At 31.3% G+C, this 19468-nt stretch overlaps 2 pseudogenes; one reads left to right on the top strand and one right to left on the bottom strand.

Annotated features, from left to right (window-relative positions):
- Positions 1-5762: 5762 nt before the first annotated feature.
- LOC124555134 lies at positions 5763-6707 on the top strand (annotated as a pseudogene).
- Positions 6708-6795: 88 nt separating this feature from the next.
- Positions 6796-7742, bottom strand: LOC124556168 (annotated as a pseudogene).
- Positions 7743-19468: the final 11726 nt, after the last annotated feature.

The raw sequence follows: 19468 nt of genomic DNA, 5'->3' as shown, positions 1-19468 counted from the left end.
TTTTATTAATCCCACCAATATTTTGACTTACACCATCACGGATTAATATTATTTGAAATAAACAAAACTTAACCTTACACAATGAGTTTTAAACATAACTAGGACCAGAATCATTTAATGGAACAACATTCATCTTTATCTCAATTTTTATTATAATACTACTTAATAATTTTACAGGATTATTCCCTTACATCTTTACTAGAACAAGACATTTAGCATTAACATTTGCAATTGCTCTACCTATATGTTTAAGATTTATGTTATTTGGATGAATTAATCATACCAATCACTTATTACACACCTTATTCCTCAAGGAACACTGCCTGCATTAATATCATTTATAGTATTAATTGAAACAATTAGAAATGTCATTCGACCAGGTACGCTAGCAGTACGACTAGCAGCAAATATAATTGCAGGACACTTACTATTAACATTACTAGGAAATACAGGACCGTCTATAGCAATAAACTTAATTTCACTATTAATTATTGCGCAAATACTTCTATTAATCCTAGAATCAGCAGTAGCAATAATTCAAGCTTTTGTTTTCTCAATTTTAAGAACTTTATATTCTATAGAAGTATACTAAACCTATGTTAACAACTCACTCAAACCACCCATTCCACTTAGTAGATTATAGAACTTGACCATTAACAGGAGCAAAATGATTTCACTTATTTAATATTAACTTATTTATAATCAGATTCGGAATTACCCTAATAACTATAATCCAATGATGACGAGATGTAGTACGAGAAGGGACATACCAACGGCTACATATGGGATTTGTATCAATTGGATTACGATGAGGAATAATTTTATTTATTACATCACAAGTACTATTCTTTGTTTCATTTTTCTGAGCATGTTTTAGAAGAAGACTAGCACCTACTATTGAAATAGGGATACTATGACCCCCAATTTGAATTCAACCTTTTAATCCAATACAAATTCCATTACTTAATACAGCCATTCTTTTGGCATCAGGAGTAACTGTAACATGAGCACATCATAGTTTAATAGAATCTAATCGTATTCAAGCATTACAAGGACTATTCTTTACAGTATTACTAGGACTATACTTTACTATACTTCAAGCATACGAATATTGAGAAGCGTCCTTCGCCATTGCAGATGCAGTTTATGGATCAACATTCTTTGTTGCTACAGGATTCCATGGTCTACATGTAATTTTGGAACAATTTTCTTATCAACATGTCTACTTCGACATTCAATAAACCAATTCCCACCAAGACACCACTTTGGATTTGAAGCAGCAGCATGATACTGACACTTTGTAGACGTAGTATGATTATTCTTATACATCTCTATTTATTGATGAGGTAGATAATTGTTTTTCCAGTATAAATAGTACATTTGACTTCCAATCAGAAAGCTTGGTATAATTCAAGAAAAACAATCCTGAATTTATCTACAAGAATTTTTATTAGATTTACTATCCCAATAATTGTTATAATCCTTGCAACAACATTATCAAAGAAATCCATTAATGACCAAAGAAAAAGATCACCATTTGAGTGTTGATTTGACCAAAAAAGTTCAGCACGAATACCATTCTCACGTCGATTCTTCTTAATTGCAGTAATTTTCTTAATTTTTGATTTAGAAATGGCAATAATCCTTCCAATTGTAATTATTTTTAAAACTTCAGACATTATAATCTGAACAGTATCAACAATATCTTTTATTATAGTGTTACTAGGTGGACTATACCATGAATGATATTATGGAGCCTTACAATGAGCAGAATAAAGGGTTGTAGGTAACTATAACTTTTAGGTTGCATTCAAAAAGTATTGATATAATCACTCATCCTTAAATAGAAAAAGAAGCGAAATATTGCAGTCAGTTTCGACCTGGAAGGTTGGTAAATAAAATACCCTTATTCTTATTAATTGAAGCCAAAAAAGAGGCATATTACTGTTAATAATATAATTGAACTATAAAGTTCCAATTAAGGAAATGTAAAGCCGATATGAAAGATGCTAACTTTTTATATTAGCGGTTAAACTCCGTTAACATTTCTAATATTTATATAGTTTAAATAAAACATTACATTTTCACTGTAAAAATAATATGTGTATATTTATAAAGACCTAAAATTAAAAATACTTCCTTAACATCTTCAGTGTCACGCTCTAATTGTAAGCTATTTAAGTAAACAAAAATAATACCACGTCAATAAATATTCAAATAATAAAAGTTAAAAGATAAATCTTTAAATTAGAATCATATCAACCCTGTATATAACCAATTAAAACAATAAATAGTCTATATAAACCTTGACCACCAAGTAATTCACCTCAACGATAATCAAATGATTAGATGAATAATAACCTAATTTTAAAGGAATATATCTAATAAACTTTGTTGAAAGAAAGGGTATAAACCGTATAGAACCAGCACATCTGACAAAAGAAAGTATACTTAAAGGAAATAAATTTTGAGAAAAATCAAAATTAGAAATGAGATAACCCAAATAAGCACCAAAAACAACTTCTGTTATAGTTAAAAACTTTAAATAATAAGGCAAGTCAATCACATGAGGAACAGGGAAAAATTAATAAAGATAAAAGGCTACCACCAAACACAGCAACAAACATCAAACCAATTATACTAAACAAAATATAATAACCCGTATCATCAAAAGAAAATCTAGAATAAAAATTATTGTCACCAGATATTGAATAATAAAAAAGACAAAAAGAATAAGAAGCAGTTAATCCAGTAGAAAAGAAATAAAGAAAAAAATCAAACAATTAATTCATCTTAAACAAACCATCTGAAGATATAAATCCTTTGAATAAAACCCTGCTAAAAATGGTATTCCACACAAAGACAAACTAGAAACATTAAAACAAACTGAAGTTAAAGGTATAAAATTAACAATTGAACCTATAAAACGAATATCCTGAGAATCCTTTAAATTATGAGATATTGAACCGGCACAATATAAACAATAACGCCTTAAACAAAGCATGAGCTAACAAGTGAAAAATTCAAGTTTTGGATAACCCATAGCCAAAATTCTTAAAGTAGAAAGAGCAATAATTTTCTTCAAATCAAATTCTAAAATTAGCCCCCAAATCAGCCATAAATATAGTTATACAACCAATTAAAAGTAAGAATCAACCACAATTATAAGTATCTAATATTGGTCTGAAACGAATTAATAAATAAACCCCAGCAGTAACAAGAGTAGAAGAATGAACCAAAGCAGAAACAGGAGTAGGAGCAGCCATAGCAGCAGGAAGTCAAGAAGAAAAGGGAATTTGAGCTCTTTTAGTTATAGCTGCTAAAACAATTAATATAGTAATAAGCTTTATTTCAAGAAAATTAGAAATAAAATCATAATAATAAATATAATTTCAACCACCTAAATTCAATATTCAAGCAATAGCAATTAAAATAGCAACATCACCAATAGGATTAGAAAGTGCAGTTAACATACCTGCACTATAAGATTTCACATTTTGGTAGTAAATAACTAAACAATAAGAAACTAAACCCAAACCATCCCATCCTAGTAAAATTCTAATCAAATTTGGACTAATAATGAAGAAACCTATAGACACAATAAATATTAAAACAATAACAATAAAACGATTTATATTCTTTTCTGTCGATATATAATCCTCTCTATAATAAATAACCAAACAAGAAATATATGTAACAAAAATTAAAGTCATAACAACCATAGAACCATTTAAATTAAAAAGTTCTCTTTCAACAAAAACTCTTTAAACAATCATTAAATAATAAATACCCAAAATAAAATTTATAGTTCTAGAAAAAATAAAGAAAAAAAACTCAAAGAACAAATAGCAAATAAATTCATGGCCTAAGATGAGAAATTCATATAATTCATTCCACAAAACAACATTTTTAATTAAAATACATTAGCAACCTAAACAAAAAAATACTCGCCCTTTAAACAAAGAATGTTTAAAGGCAATTAATGTGAAAGTAAAAGATGATATTCACGAAAATAACCAAGAGAACAAGTATAAACACCAGAATAATAATTACCATGCTGAGAATAAGAATACATATATAAAGTATAAACAGCTCTAAAAAAAGACAAAAAAATTAAAGCAAAAAATCTAAAAGAAGATCAAGACATAATTCTATTTAGTAATCTAAGTTCACCTACCAATTTTAAAGAAGGAAGAGCAGCTATATTAGATGATATCAAAAGTAACCATCATTAAGCCATTCTTGGTATCAAATTAATTATACACTTGTTAATTAATAATCTTTGTCTACCGAAACGTTCATAAATAACATTAGATAAACAAAATAAACAAAAGAACATAAACCATGACCAACCATTAAAGAAAGAGAACCTATACAACCTCATCAATTCATGGTCATCAATCCTCCAATAACCATTCTTATATGAGCAATAGAAGAATATGCCATTAAAGACTTTAAATCAACCTGACGAAAACAAATTAATCTAACAATATCCCCACCAGATAATCCCAAAGACAATCAAAAATAATTAAACTTTAAACCCAAATAAGAAATAACCTTCATAACATGAAATATGCCATAACCACCTAACCTTAATAAAACAAGCAAGAATCATTCTACCTGAAATAGGGGCCTCAACATGAGCCTTAGGAAGCCATAAATGAACCAAAAATATTGGCATCTTAACTAAAGAAGCAAGAATTATAAACACATAAAATATAAAATAATAAGAAAGAAAATCAACCAATAAAGGAAAATATAAAGTATTAGAAAAATCATAAACCCTAAATAATATTAATAATAAAGGTAATCTAGCAACCAGAGTATAAAAGATTAAATAAACACCAGCCTGTAAGCGTTCAGGTTGATAACCTCAACGAAAAATCAAAAGTAAACTAGGAACTAATCTAGCCTAAAAAAATATGAGAAGAAAGAAGACTCAATCTAGCAAACGAACAATAAAGCATAATCATTAAAATTAAGACCATAAAGAAAAAAATTAGAATGATAAGAACTTAAATAAACTGAACCTCTAGCAGTAATTATTAAAGAACAATTTCAAAAACTAAGCAAAATCAAACTAAAATAAAAATAATCAATACCAAAATAATATCCAATCATATTCAATTCTGCGTATGATTAAACACAAATCATAAATACAAAACTAAACAGAAATATTACAGAATTAACCAACCATTAACAATTATTAACCAAACAAAGAGGGATACAAAAAATAGTTATAAATAAATACTTTAACATAAAGGTAAACCAAAAGAATTTAAAAAATCGTTTCCATGAGAACGAATTATTGAAACTAAAATAGAAAGACCTAAAGCACCTTCACAAACAGAAAAAACCAAAAAAATAACAGGAAAAAAATAATCAGAATCAAACTCAATAAGAAAAACAATAACTAATATAAATAAAGAAAGAATAATATATATTCTAATCTCAAAAGAACCATTAGTAAATGCTTATGTTTAGAAGAAAAATCATAAACACCAGCAAAATAAACCAATAAAGAAGTAAAGACAGAGAATATTAACATTAGTTTTAAAAGTTTAAAAAAAACGCCAGTCTTGTAAACCGGAAATAAGTCCAGCGCCCACTTTTAAAACTTCAGAGGTGGAAAAGCTTCCATCATCGGTCCCCAAAACCAATATTTTAATAAACTAACCCCTGAAGTGATCAAATTATTAATTATATCACCATGAAACGTAATAAATATTAGTTTTATTAAATTAAGACACCCAATATCAATAATGCTTTTCATTATCCTACAAACTTTTCTGGTTGGACTAATAACAGGTACAATAATGGCAATTCAAACTGTAACTGGACTATTTTTAGCTATACATTATACATCAAATATTGAAATCGCATTTAGTAGTGTAGTTCACATCTGCCAAGACGTAAATAATGGTTGAATTATTCGAACCTTACATGCAAATGGAGCTTTTATATTTTTTATTTGTATTTATTTACATGTAGGACGAGGAATTTTACTACGGATCTTACATATACATACTCGCCTGAATAATTGGTACAGTAATTCTATTCTTAGTTATTGCAACTGCATTCATAGGATACGTTTTACCTTGAGGTCAAATATCATTTTGAGGTGCGACAGTAATTACCAATTTATTATCAGCAATTCCATATTCTATCTTCACCAAACAGGGTCTAATAAACCCTTAGGCCTAAATGGAGATATTGAAAAAATTCCATTTCACCCATACTTTACTTTCAAGGATTCTATTACATGTGTATTAATAACATCATTATTAATTATACTGTGCTTGATTAATCCTTACCTCCCAGGGGATCCAGATAATTTTGTACCTGCTAACCCATTAGTAACCCCCGTTCATATTCAACCAGAGTGATATTTCTTATTTGCATATGCAATTCTGCGATCAATCCCTAATAAGCTAGGAGGTGTTATTGCATTATTCTTATCAATTAGAATCTTAATAATTTTACCATTTTATAATAAAACACCATTCCGAGGTATTCAATTCTATCCTATTAATCAGATTTTATTCTGAGTTGTAGTAGTTGTTGTACGCTTATTAACATGAATTGGTAAACGACCTGTTGAAGAACCTTATATTATAACAGGACAAATCTTAACAATTATCTACTTTACATACTTCTTAATTAATGTTCATGTTGCAAACACATGAGATAAACTAATTAAGGAATAATAAGTTAATTAGTTTAGGAAAAGCATATGTTTTGAAAACATAAAACTAGAAGTTTAACTCTTCTACTAACTTTTCTTAAAAAATTTCACTAAGTAAATGAAATAAATAAAATCTTTAAACCAACAAAGAAAATAAAAAAATTCAAAGATAAAGGCAAAAAACTTTTTCAAGCTAAGTACATTAACTTATCATAACGAAAACGTGGTAATGTACCCCGAACTCAAATAAAACCAAAGGACATAACAGCAAGCTTAATAAAAAATATAAAAGAATAAAAATAACCACCTAAAAAAATTAAAGCTAATAATATTCTCATAAAAACAATTCTAGTATACTCAGCTAAAAGAATTAAAGTAAACCCGCCTGCACCATATTCAATACTAAAACCTGAAACTAATTCAGATTCACCTTTGGCAAAGTCAAAAGGAGTACCGTTAGTTTCAGCTAAACAAGAAGCAAAACAAGCTAAAGCTAAAGAAAAAGAAATAATAATAAACCAACAATGAAGCTGATAATTTATAATATCAAACTTGTTAAAACCACCAATTAAAATAATCAAAGATAATAAAATTAAAGCCAAACTAACTTCGTATGAAATTGTTTGAGCAACAGACCGAAGAGAATGTAATAAAGAATGATTTGAATTAGAACACCAACCAGCAATTATAACAGTATTAACACCTAATCTATTACAACATAAAAAACCAAAAATCCCTAAGAAAAAGAACATATATAAGTTAAGTATGGGAAAATCACTCAAACAGGAAAGGAAATTATGAAATTAAAAACAGGAGAATAATAATAATGTAAATAATTAGATATAATAGGAATTGGCTGCTCCTTACAAATTAACTTAACAGCATCACTAAAGGGTTGAGGAATTCCTACAAATCCTACTTTTTTTAAACCCTTTCGAATTTGGATATAACCTAAAACCTTATGCTCTAATAAAGTTAAAAAAGCAACACTAATTAAAACATAAATAACTAATAAAAGAAAATTCAAAATAAACATAAATAAATCGTAAAGTATCATTATTATTTGTAGAAAAAGCCTACGTAAATGAATTCTAAATTCCACACATTAATCTGTCAAAATAGTAATCTAATTAATATTAATCAATTAAATAAAAAATATTTCAACCAAATGGTCCTTTCGTACTAATATGAATTAATAATCTTAGGATAGAAACCGACCTGGCTCTCGCAAGACTGAACTCAGATCATGTAAGAATTTAAAGGTCGCACAGACCTAATTACTGGGCTACTGCACCCAAAATTATTCTTAATCCAACATCGAGGTCGCAATCTGCTTTGTCGATATGAGCTCTCAAAAACAATTACGCTGTTATTCCTGAAGTAACTTAATCTTATGATAATAAATTACGGATCAAAACAACAAACATAAATAAATGATATAATAATGAAGAGTTTAGTTATTCTTCATATCACTCCAACAAAACATCATCATTAAATATAGAAAGACAAACAAAAAACTATATATAAAGTAAATGTTGAGCTCTATAGGGTCTTCTCGTCCTAAAGAAAAATGTAAGCCTTTTGACTCAAAAGTTAAATTCAAAAATTTATTAAGAGACAGTTGATTTCTCGTCAAGCCATTCATTCTAGCCACTAATTAAGAGACTAATGATTATGCTTCCCTTGCACGGTCAAAATATCGTGGCTCTTTAAGAATCCGCTCAGTGAGCAGGCCAGACCTCAAAGTATTTTCAAGAGGACATGTTTTTGATAAACCGGCGGAAATCAATTTTGCCTAGTTCCTTACAATAAATACACAAGGTATAAATTATATACAAATAAAAATACTAATTCTATCATTATTACAAAAATTTTTAAATTAAATCAATAATCTTAATAAAAACCTAAAATACTTACAAAATCAAAATTAAAAATAATGAACTAAAACGTAATCTTAACGATAGCTGGTTTAAAGCTTACTATTATATTTCATAAAACAAATTATAGGTTATTTACTTCAAAGCTTATCCCTTCAAGAATAAATAAGTTAATATTTATACCAAAAAAATTAAATAAAAGCAATTAACTTCAAAAAATTAAATTTTTTCTTAAGAAACTAGATATCTCGGGAAACAATTAACATCTCATATCTATAAATAATTTAATAATAGTCATGATACATTAACTATTAATTATTAATAAATCAACCCAAAACGAGACAAGTAAAGTAAATACTAAAATTTTGATAAACCCTGATACAAAAGGTACAATAAATGAAATCTACTTTTTAAAATTTAGAATAATATTTAATAAAACAATTACATTACCAATAAACTATAATTTAAAAAATCAATTCTACAAAATATACTAAGGCGAAATTAGACAAAATTATTTTTTTAAATAATTAAAAAAACAAAAAATTAATATCATAAAATAAATAATCTAAATATCCTGATTTGCACAGAAAAATTTTCAGTGTAAATGAAACACTTTACTAATAAGTTATATCTTGAAACTCTTCCTAGATACACTTTCCAGTATATCTACGATGTTACGACTTATCTCATCTAAATTGAAGCTACCTTAAAATAATAAAATAGAATAATCAGTAATGAGAGCGACGGGCGATGTGTACATACCTCAGAGCCAATTTCAATTAAATTAAATAAATTAAATTACTATCAAATCCACCATCGTTAACAGTATTTCACCATCAAATCCGTTATAAACAAAAATCTATTCTAACCCACCTCCTCATAACTATAAGCTGCACCTTGACCTGAAATATTTTATAATTATAAATCTTGAGAATTATAACTTTAAAAAGATTCTCTGATAACGGAGATATACAAACAAATAAATTAAGTAAAGTAAATCGTGTATTATCAATAATGGGGTAGGTTCCTCTGAATGGAATGAGATACCACCAAATTCTTTGGGTTTAAAGACCTTAACTAAAAGTACCCTGGTAAATATAATTAACATTTAAAATAATAGGGTATCTAATCCTTGTTTATTATTTAAATTTCACAGATTCATAAAAAGGGTTATAAATAAATTTTAACATTTCACCTTACAAATCCATATTTTTACTCTAAAAATATAAACAACTGTTTTAACCAATAATATTCACTTGTATCAATCCTATAACCGTGGCTGCTGGCACGAATTATGCCGATACTAAATCAATTGCTAAATCCAAAATCACTTGATAATTAAATCAAATTACTGCAAAAAGAGCATTAAGTTAAACGAAACTTACATATAATACAAAGAAAAAGTGAATAAACAAGCAAGAATAAAACTTTTGGAAACAAAAATAAGAATTTTGAAAATTTATAAAATTACGAAAAAATAAAAGATTGAAATATTTAAAGAAAAAAAATTAAAAAAAAAACACAAAAAATCACAAAAAAAAGTAACGCACCCCCGTATGACCACAACAACTTCTCTATTATATATAAATAAAGATTAATATGGAACATGTATACCAACAAATGAATTATATTCTTTCTTATTTAATCTTTCTTTTCACTAATAATAAAGAAAGATTAAGTAATATAATAAATATATTTTATACAATTATGTAATTTAATGTAAATGTTATTAATATAAAATTAACTTTCAAATGAATTAACTTAAATGTTAATTATTCAAATAATTTTACTATAGAAAATTATGTAATTATATTAATATAATCATTTATATTAATATAATATTTTATATTTAATATCATTAATTATATTTATTAAATCCAATTATATTGATATTTAATACTAAATTAAATATTATTATTTAATTTATAATATAATATCTTATTTTAAGACAAAAACAAAAGTAGCTAGAATTCTAGATAAATAAATGTATTAAAATAATCATTTAATAATAATAAAATAACGTTATAGGTATTTAAATTTAATTAAATGTAATATATTAATATAAATTATGTATATATATATATATATATATATATAGGTTATTTCTGATTAATATATATATATATATATATATTCAAATTAAATAGAAATAACCAATATATATATCCAAATTGTTTTATATATTGTCTGTCTTGCACGGCGACGATATCTTCTGTATGGCATCTTGGCAGCGTTCAATGCAGTTGCCTGTGCAGCAGCAGCAGCGCGAATGATCCGCTCCGCGGGCAGCGCTCGCATTTATAGCCGCGCACTGGCGCGGCGCCAGATAAGGGACTTAGAAAATTTCACAGTGCCAGCCGAGTGTTATCCCGGACGCGAGCACTAGCCTCACTAGGTGCTCGCGTCTCTGGTGCGTCAATCTTCGGAGGCTGGCGCGCTGCCAAGATGGCCTTGAGCCGCCTTATCGGCGGGGTCAAAGGTCAAGCGCTCGGAGAGCCATACTGAAGATATCGTCGCCGTGCAAGACAGACAATATATAAAACAATTGAAGACGTCGAAATAACAACATCTGCCGCTGACAAGAAGAAAAATACCATAAAATCTGTCGCTGCACACTCTCTACTAGATGGACCTGCAGTCTTTTGTGGATGTAGACTTAACTTCAGTATTGATCTGAACGATACATTCTCCCATGGTAATGGTTGGCTAACCATCGCAATTGTACGAGGTGGTACAGGCGTACCCAATGTATCCGGACTGGAAAGCTTCATCGACCGTGACGTCATAGCCTATCGCACATACCATGTTTGTGAAAATGCAAATAAAGACTTTGGAAAATCATCTTATATGTCACCCTCACCCTTCTCCTTGTATACCCACAATAGACGTAAGATATCTGTTAATGAAACTGCCATCTTGGCAGCGCGCCAGCCTCCGAAGATTGACGCACCAGAGACGCGAGCACCTAGTGAGGCTAGTGCTCGCGTCCGGGATAACACTCGGCTGGCACTGTGTAATTTTCTAAGTCCCTTATCTGGCGCCGCGCCAGTGCGCGGCTATAAAAGCGAGCGCTGCCCGCGGAGCGGATCATTCGCGCTGCTGCTGCTGCACAGGCAACTGCATTGAACGCTGCCAAGATGCCATACAGAAGATATCGTCGCCGTGCAAGACAGACAATATATAAAACAATTGAAGACGTCGAAATGACAACATCTGCCGCTGACAAGAAGAAAAATACCATAAAATCTGTCGATACACACTCTCTACTAGATGGACCTGCAGTCTTTTGTGGATGTAGACTTAACTTCAGTATTGATCTGAATGATACATTCTCCCATGGTAATGGTTGGCTAACCATCGCAATTGTACGAGGTGGTACAGGCGTACCCAATGTATCCGCACTGGAAAGCTTCATCGACCGTGACGTATATATTCAAATTATCCGAATCGATATAAATTAATTAGAAATAACCAAAATAAAACATAGACAGATTCAAAATAAAATTTTTAATTTGATATTAAATATAAATGAAGTGCCTGATTAAGGCGTTACATTGATAGGGTAAATCAAGTAAACAAAAATTACCTTCATTAAAAATTACTTAAGTCAGAATTGAACTTCCTCCTTTAGTATCAAAAACTAACGTGCATCATACACCTTAAAGTAAAAAGGTAAGCTAAACAAGCTAATGGGTTCATACCCCATTTATAGTGGTATAAATCCTCTCCTTTTTAATGACCAACAACTCTACAAAACCTCTCTTCCTATCAACATAAATGATAGGAACGATCCTGTCCATTTCATCAAACTCCTGATTCGGAGTTTGAATAGGACTTGAGATCAACTTACTTTCATTTATTCTGCTCCTAACAAGAAATAAAAATATAATAATAAATGAGTCATCAATTAAATATTTTTTTGTCCTAGCAATAGCATCGACAATATTATTATTTTCAATTTTGCTGATTCAAATAAAATATCCAATAGGGTGAGAAACAGAATTTATTCTCTCAATAATAATTAGATCTTGATTATTATTAAAGATTGCGGCTGCACCCTTTCATTTCTGATTTCCAGAAGTAATTGGAGCTTCGAGATGAAATATCTGTTTAACACTAATAACATGACAAAAAATTGCCCCAATAATGGTATTATCTTATTGTATTCAACTAAGAACTTTCAATTGAACAATTATCATTCTAAGAATTATTATTGGGGCAATAGGTGGCTTAAATCAAACATCTCTACGCCAACTTCTAGCATATTCCTCAATTAGACATATAACAGTCAGAGAAAACATCTGATAACTATATTCTATTATTTACTAACTATTAAGTTTAATTATGGTCTTATTATTTAAGCAAATAAATCAATTTCTTATAGACCAAATTTATTCAGCCAGAAATATAAAAACTGAAATTTAATTCATAATATTTCTATCTCTCCTATCCCTAGGTGGTAATAATTTCAACAATAGGATTAATCTCAACATCAACCTTAATCTCATTATACTAAGGACTTATGTTAATTAAACTAATAACCTTCAAAGTTATAATTAAAGGAATAATCTTTTAGGCCTTAGTAAAATTTTACATCTCTAGAATTGCAGTCTACAATCATAATTGAATATAAGACCTAAAACATGGTAAGAGAGAAACATCTCATAAGTAGATTTACAGTCTACCACCTAAAATTCAGCCATCTTACCGCAAAAATGATTACTCTCAACAAACCATAAGGATATTGGTACTTTCTTATTTGGAGCGTGAGCAGGAATAGTAGGAACATCAATAAGAATACTTATTCGTGCTGAACTTGGTCAACCTGGATCTCTAATTGGAGAAGACCAAATTTATAATGTTATTATTACAGCCCACACATTTGTAATAATTTTTTTTATAGTAAAACATATTATAATTGTTGGATTTGGTAATTGACTCGTACCATTAATAATTGGTGCACCTGATATAGCATTTCCACGAATAAATAATATATGTTCTTGATTACTACTGCCTTTATTAACGCTACTTCTTACTTCTTCTATGGTAGATAATGGTGCCGATACAGGATGAACAGTTTACCCCCCTCTTGCAGGAGCTATCCCACACGGGAGTGCATCTGTAGACCCAGCTATTTTTTCACTCCACTTAGCCGGTGTATCATCTATTCTTGGTGCAGTAAACTTCATTACAACAGCAATTAATATACGATCAGAAAGTATGACTCTAGATCAAACACCTTTATTTGTATGATCTGTAGGTATTACAGACCTTCTCCTCCTTCTTTGACTTCCAGTATTAGCGGGAGCTACTACAATACTATTAACAGACTGAAATTTAAATACATCATTCTTTGACCCTGCAGGAGGAGGTGACCCAATTCTATATCAACAAATATTTTTATTCTTTTGACGCTCAGAAGTTTATATTTTAATTCTACCATGATTTGGGATTATCTCTCACATTGTATGTGAAGAAAGAGGAAAAATTGAATCATTTGGAACATTGGGTACAATTTATGCTCTATTACCAATTGGGCTAATAGGATTTATTGTATGAGCACACCACATATTGAAACGTCCCCTTTGAACAATAATACAAGACTGTGCTTTACCTGACACACAATATTTTTTAGCGCAACGCAATCTGACTTTCAAAAAAATCCCTACTAAAGAATGGCCCTGACTAACATTAAACTATACCTTTCACAAATCACTTACCTCACAAAAATCTTCGCTGCTCAAGCTACTGCAATACAGCGAGCGCCACTACTGCCAGCTAAATAAAAGTTTCAAACTACTGAAGGCACTAACTACTGATAGGGATAGTTAGCAAATGAAAGATATCAATAGAGAACAAACAATGTATTTAACTTGATATCATCATATATAAATATAGCAGTTCATGACAAATTTCAAAACTCCGCTATCTCTCTCCCCACATCCACCACTGCTGGCGGCTCACCTCCAACTGCGCAACGCTATGCGCTGTTCACAGCCAGCTGCCTCTGCCCAACACTACAATGGCAGACAACAATGCAAACTAGCCACAGACTGCACACAGCACAGCCAGTGATTTTCATATTGAGCGCTACGTAATGTTGCCAATAAGAAAACATAAACAGCCTACTTACATAGAGAAAACATAAACAGCCTACTTACATAGCCCCCATGCTCCCCACAAAAAATTAACAAATTTTTTTTGGGCAGTGGCCAATAATGATTTGATAAAATTTTTCATAATTACAATAACAAAGAAATCAAATGCACACACTTATTGATACAACGTTGGTCAAAAGCTAAAATTGTGTCACAGTCCATAAAGACAGTCCTGATCATTCATTACGGTAAAATATAGTGTTTTTCTCAAAGTCTGAGCAGTAGAAGAAAATGCACACGGAAGTAGTGGATTTCCATGCAGTCTTGAAGAAATAGTGTTGTCCTTCCAGCGGAAAGACAGTGCTGACTCTCGGCATGCAGACAAGTATTGGGTCACAACAGAGCAAACCCACTGCAGTTTTGATGAATATTGGTAGGTAGGTCATCACAGAGCAGACCCACCGTAGTCCTGGTAGAGATTACGATATTGGTGGGCCACCAGAGGTGCAGACCCACTGCAGTCCTTGTAGAAATAATGGTATTGATGGATCATCAAAGATGTAGACCCACTGTAGTACTTGTAGAGAAAATGGTATTGGTGGGCCACCAGAGGTGCAGACCCACTGTAGTCCTTGTAGAGATAATGGTATTGGTGGGCCACCAGAGGTGCAGACCCACTGTAGTCCTTGTAGAGATGGCCAGCAGCCATCTGTTGCAATTGTGCAGGTGCACATTCACCATCGAAGAGTCTTGCGGAGAATATAGCAAGTCCATAAACCACCACTTGTGCACTCACAAAGTTTTTGGAATTGTCCTTAGAACCAGCAATGCTGTTATCCAGTCCCTTGCTGAATTATTAACACATGTGCAAACACTAACAGTCCCTACTTCTCACATATTGTCCATATACTATGACCAACAGAAACGTGTGCAGTGAAATGTAACTTACAAGTTAATAATAAGATGAACTGGTGTCAGTTACAATTTTATAAAATTACAACATGAAAATACAATTACAAAGGTACAAAACACATCATGAAAGAACATAACAATACAGATAACGTTTGTAGTAATAGGGGCTTTACAAAAGAATAGAAATAAATATATACATCAGTGTTACAGGAATTATGACATAAGTAAATACATAAAAGATCAGAATAACTTTTGAAACATCAACTTTACACATGAGCATTAAAACAAAACAGAATAAATAATGTCTAAACATCTTTACAAAGTAAATAACATATTATTAACGCAAATTATATTTGAGGATAACAGTATTCCTCATCATAGTTCATGTAGCTGAGTATGAGAAAAATTCTACAACAAAAGTCTGATGAGGTAAACATATAAAGACAGGAAGAACATATATACACAAGGGTACCCAAACACATAGTGGGATAACACAAAAGGAAAGGACAGGGTTTGTTTCATTTCAGTATTTTGCAAACAAAACTTTCTTTGCTTCTTGGAGATCTCCCTTCATTCATCATTATTCCCAAAAGTCCTATCTAAGCCTGCCTTCTGTATTTTGTTCACATCCTCTGTCAAAAACAGTTTTTCTCTCTGCTTTCTGTATTCTGTTCACATCCTCTGTCAATAATAGTTTTTCTCCACTGTACAGTATCCTTTTTATTTTGCCAGACCATTTTCTGATAGCTTCTCAATGCATTTCTTATAAATTTATCACATCTCGTTCTCTCATATAGCCTACCCCATGTTAAGCTAACTTGAATCTACTGAGCTCAGATGCTAAACTAAGGGACGAGGCAATGCAGCAGCACAAAACAATTAACACAAGCAGCAATGACAAAAAATACAGATTGGCAAAGCTAGCAGCAGCAAATGTAATAACTTATATCAAAACATGACATAGCTCAAGCAGAAACAAATATTACACTAAAAATGGCCATGTCTAATACCTATGTCACATCTTAACACTAGCGTGATGCATCACAATTTATTCTACAAAAGAAATTACCAAGTACTTGAAAAGAAAATTATGAATGCAGTTCCTGTGAAGGTAAATGTCGCTTTGTGCTCCCTCATTTGTTTGAAAAAAATTATTATATACTCGATCTGTAGACAGAAAATATTTATATTAGTACATCTATAAAATTTTATTTTAACCAATGCTGCAGTGCAGCTAGAAACTAGATATCAAATGAAATAAGCAACTATGTACACAGCAAAGCATAAGAACATCGTTCAATAGCCATGTGGCATTTCATAAGTTAGTAGAAAAATCTCTCACCTAGGGAGACAGTAGTCATAATCAGGTGTATAGACATAAAAATATTTCTCGTCATTTCATTAGGCATCTAGTGTAATCATATGTTTTCAAGTTCGACCGTGTGGTTTTTGCGATGCTTTCTACAAAGGAATGTCAGAAGCGAGGTTAATGGCGTCTTTTTTTATTTTTTTTTTCTCCCTGTGCCGCTGAAAAGGGCTCGAAGTAATGGCTTTTCCTCCAGGCAACTGGCACACCTGGCCACTCGCAACGCATTACGTCATGGTCACTTACCTTTCTTACCGACATATTTACGACAGCAGTTTCCGCTACAGTGACAGTCTCATATAAACATTTCACAGGTCGAAAATTTGCGTAACAAATGTGTAGAAAAAAAATCCTGTAAATATAACAGTGTTCAAAAAATTTTCGCCAGCATTGTGATACATTCACGCATACACACACATTTCATAACTCTTAAAGTACGATTCTTGGTTTCCAACAACCTTTTCCACAAAACAGAGTCCCTAAACACTACTCATTATTCCTTACCTCATTATACATATACATATTCGTCGACACTTCTTCAATATTTCATCATGAGAAATACGTAACATAATAAACATTCCTCAACAACATAATACACATCATCGTCGTAATAATAACATCATAACACTTCAGTCAAATCTCAAAATCGTCGTAACTTCCTCCAATAATTTCTAAGCCTAAAAAAATTCTCTGCTCATGTCAAAAGTGTCAGCTGCCTCAAACGTACTTTAAAAATCATGATCTCATACCAAATACATCATTCAAAGCTCTCATAGTATCACAATGATTCCGAAAAAATTTGAACAGTTTACAAAGTACAGACAAAATACAGTTTCATAAGTGTGAAGTTATCCAACTGTGTAATTACATAAACATCTGTCACTGATATAGTAAAATAAATGTTTGTCTCTCTCAGTTAAATGATCAGATAGCTGTGTAATTTGTGTGTTAGAGAAATATGGTACCAATGTGTAAAGTTGTATAAGCAAATACCATATTAGCTAGGGTTCCTTGTGGTTGCCACACACATGGTACACAAAGTAAGTGTGTACCCCCCTGAGGATTAATGTAATTATACCCTCAGGTGTTACAGATTACAGCAATGGAATGAAATGTATCACGGAAAACTTTTTTTGTAATTCAAAAATCTTTAAAAATAAATGTTTTAAGTACAAAATTAATCACTCAAATACGTGTACTGTAGCGCTAAATGTGCGTCTTGTTGCAACATAATCTGTGTGGAAGTGTCGTAGTTATCGTCCTCCGAAAGCTAAGTTCTGCAGAAGTCAATGTACTTACCTCATAATACACAAAAGTGAAATGCTTTGCGTATAAATGTCTTAGTTATTACGCTTACTGCCGTGATGAGGAAAGTACTGTGCTGTAACGTATTGTTGTGCTACGGAAAAGGCAGTCTCATTGTAGCTATACCACAAAAGTTACTACTAAAACCTGTTTTACTTTCCAGAATAAAAAAGAAAAACTGTGCAGATATAAAACAGATATAGCGCAAAAGAAACATTGTAAATTGTCACTCATTAGTAGCGTCGTGATAAAAATCGTGTAGCTGTCACATAAACTAACCACTGTGTCCTCTCGTATCTCACAGAAAGTACTTTAAACCCAGAATGTATTTTCAAGTAAACCAAAATGTTGCATTAAAATCTTGTTAGCAGTACTGGTAAATGTTCTAAGTATGTGAGCCTTATGGTCGTTACGTAATCGTGCAACTAACAAGCAAGAATGTACACACACAATAACACTGTGTCGTCTGTTCACAATAACAATGCATTCGTAATTTCTGTTTAAATAAGTTCTCTTGGTTCTTGACTGGATACTTAACTTCAAACATTGTTGCATGTTAACAGATTCTAAGTCTGACAAGCATACTAGTAATGCAAAGTGAAAAGTTTTATGGCAATGACAAAGTTAAAAACCAGATTATCTTTCAATAAACGGTTTTACATGTGAAATGTGGTGTAAACCTTTACTCTTCCTAGTACGCAGACTTTCAACTGAAAAGCAATTGTCATGTTTTATACATCGGTAAGGAATGCTAAAATTTTTCTCAAGGTTAGCGTCTATGTTATTTTTCTCTGAGCCAGCCGGGGCACGCGGCTGCCTGTGGTGCGAGTCATTGTCTGTTCCTTTGTTGGCGCCCGTCGTTATTGGGATTAGGAGACCTAACTTCTACAAATTCACTTTGACGGGAAGGCCCTGCCCTGTTTGAAGCTCGCCAGTTCTGGTGGAATTCAGGTCTGTCGTTTTGTCGGTAGTTTACACAGTTTCTTTCTTGTCGGCCACGTGGTGGAGAATTTCTCCCTGAATCGTAACTGTGTGCTGAACTGTTGCGTCTGAAATTATTCTGCCTCCCTTGACAATAATAGTTCTGGTTACCATATTGTCTATTTCTATGGTTATCTCTGTCATATTCATTTCTACGGAAATGCGATCTTTCTCTGTAACTATTATTCTGCCAGCGGTTGTCATAAGGGTGGTGTCTGTTTTGGTCAGGATTTGTGTTGTGAGA

The sequence above is a fragment of the Schistocerca americana genome, chromosome X (genome assembly GCF_021461395.2).
Source record: "Schistocerca americana isolate TAMUIC-IGC-003095 chromosome X, iqSchAmer2.1, whole genome shotgun sequence".
In the NCBI taxonomy this organism is placed as follows: Eukaryota; Metazoa; Arthropoda; class Insecta; order Orthoptera; family Acrididae; genus Schistocerca; species Schistocerca americana.
This window is presented reverse-complemented; position numbering and strand designations above follow the sequence as displayed.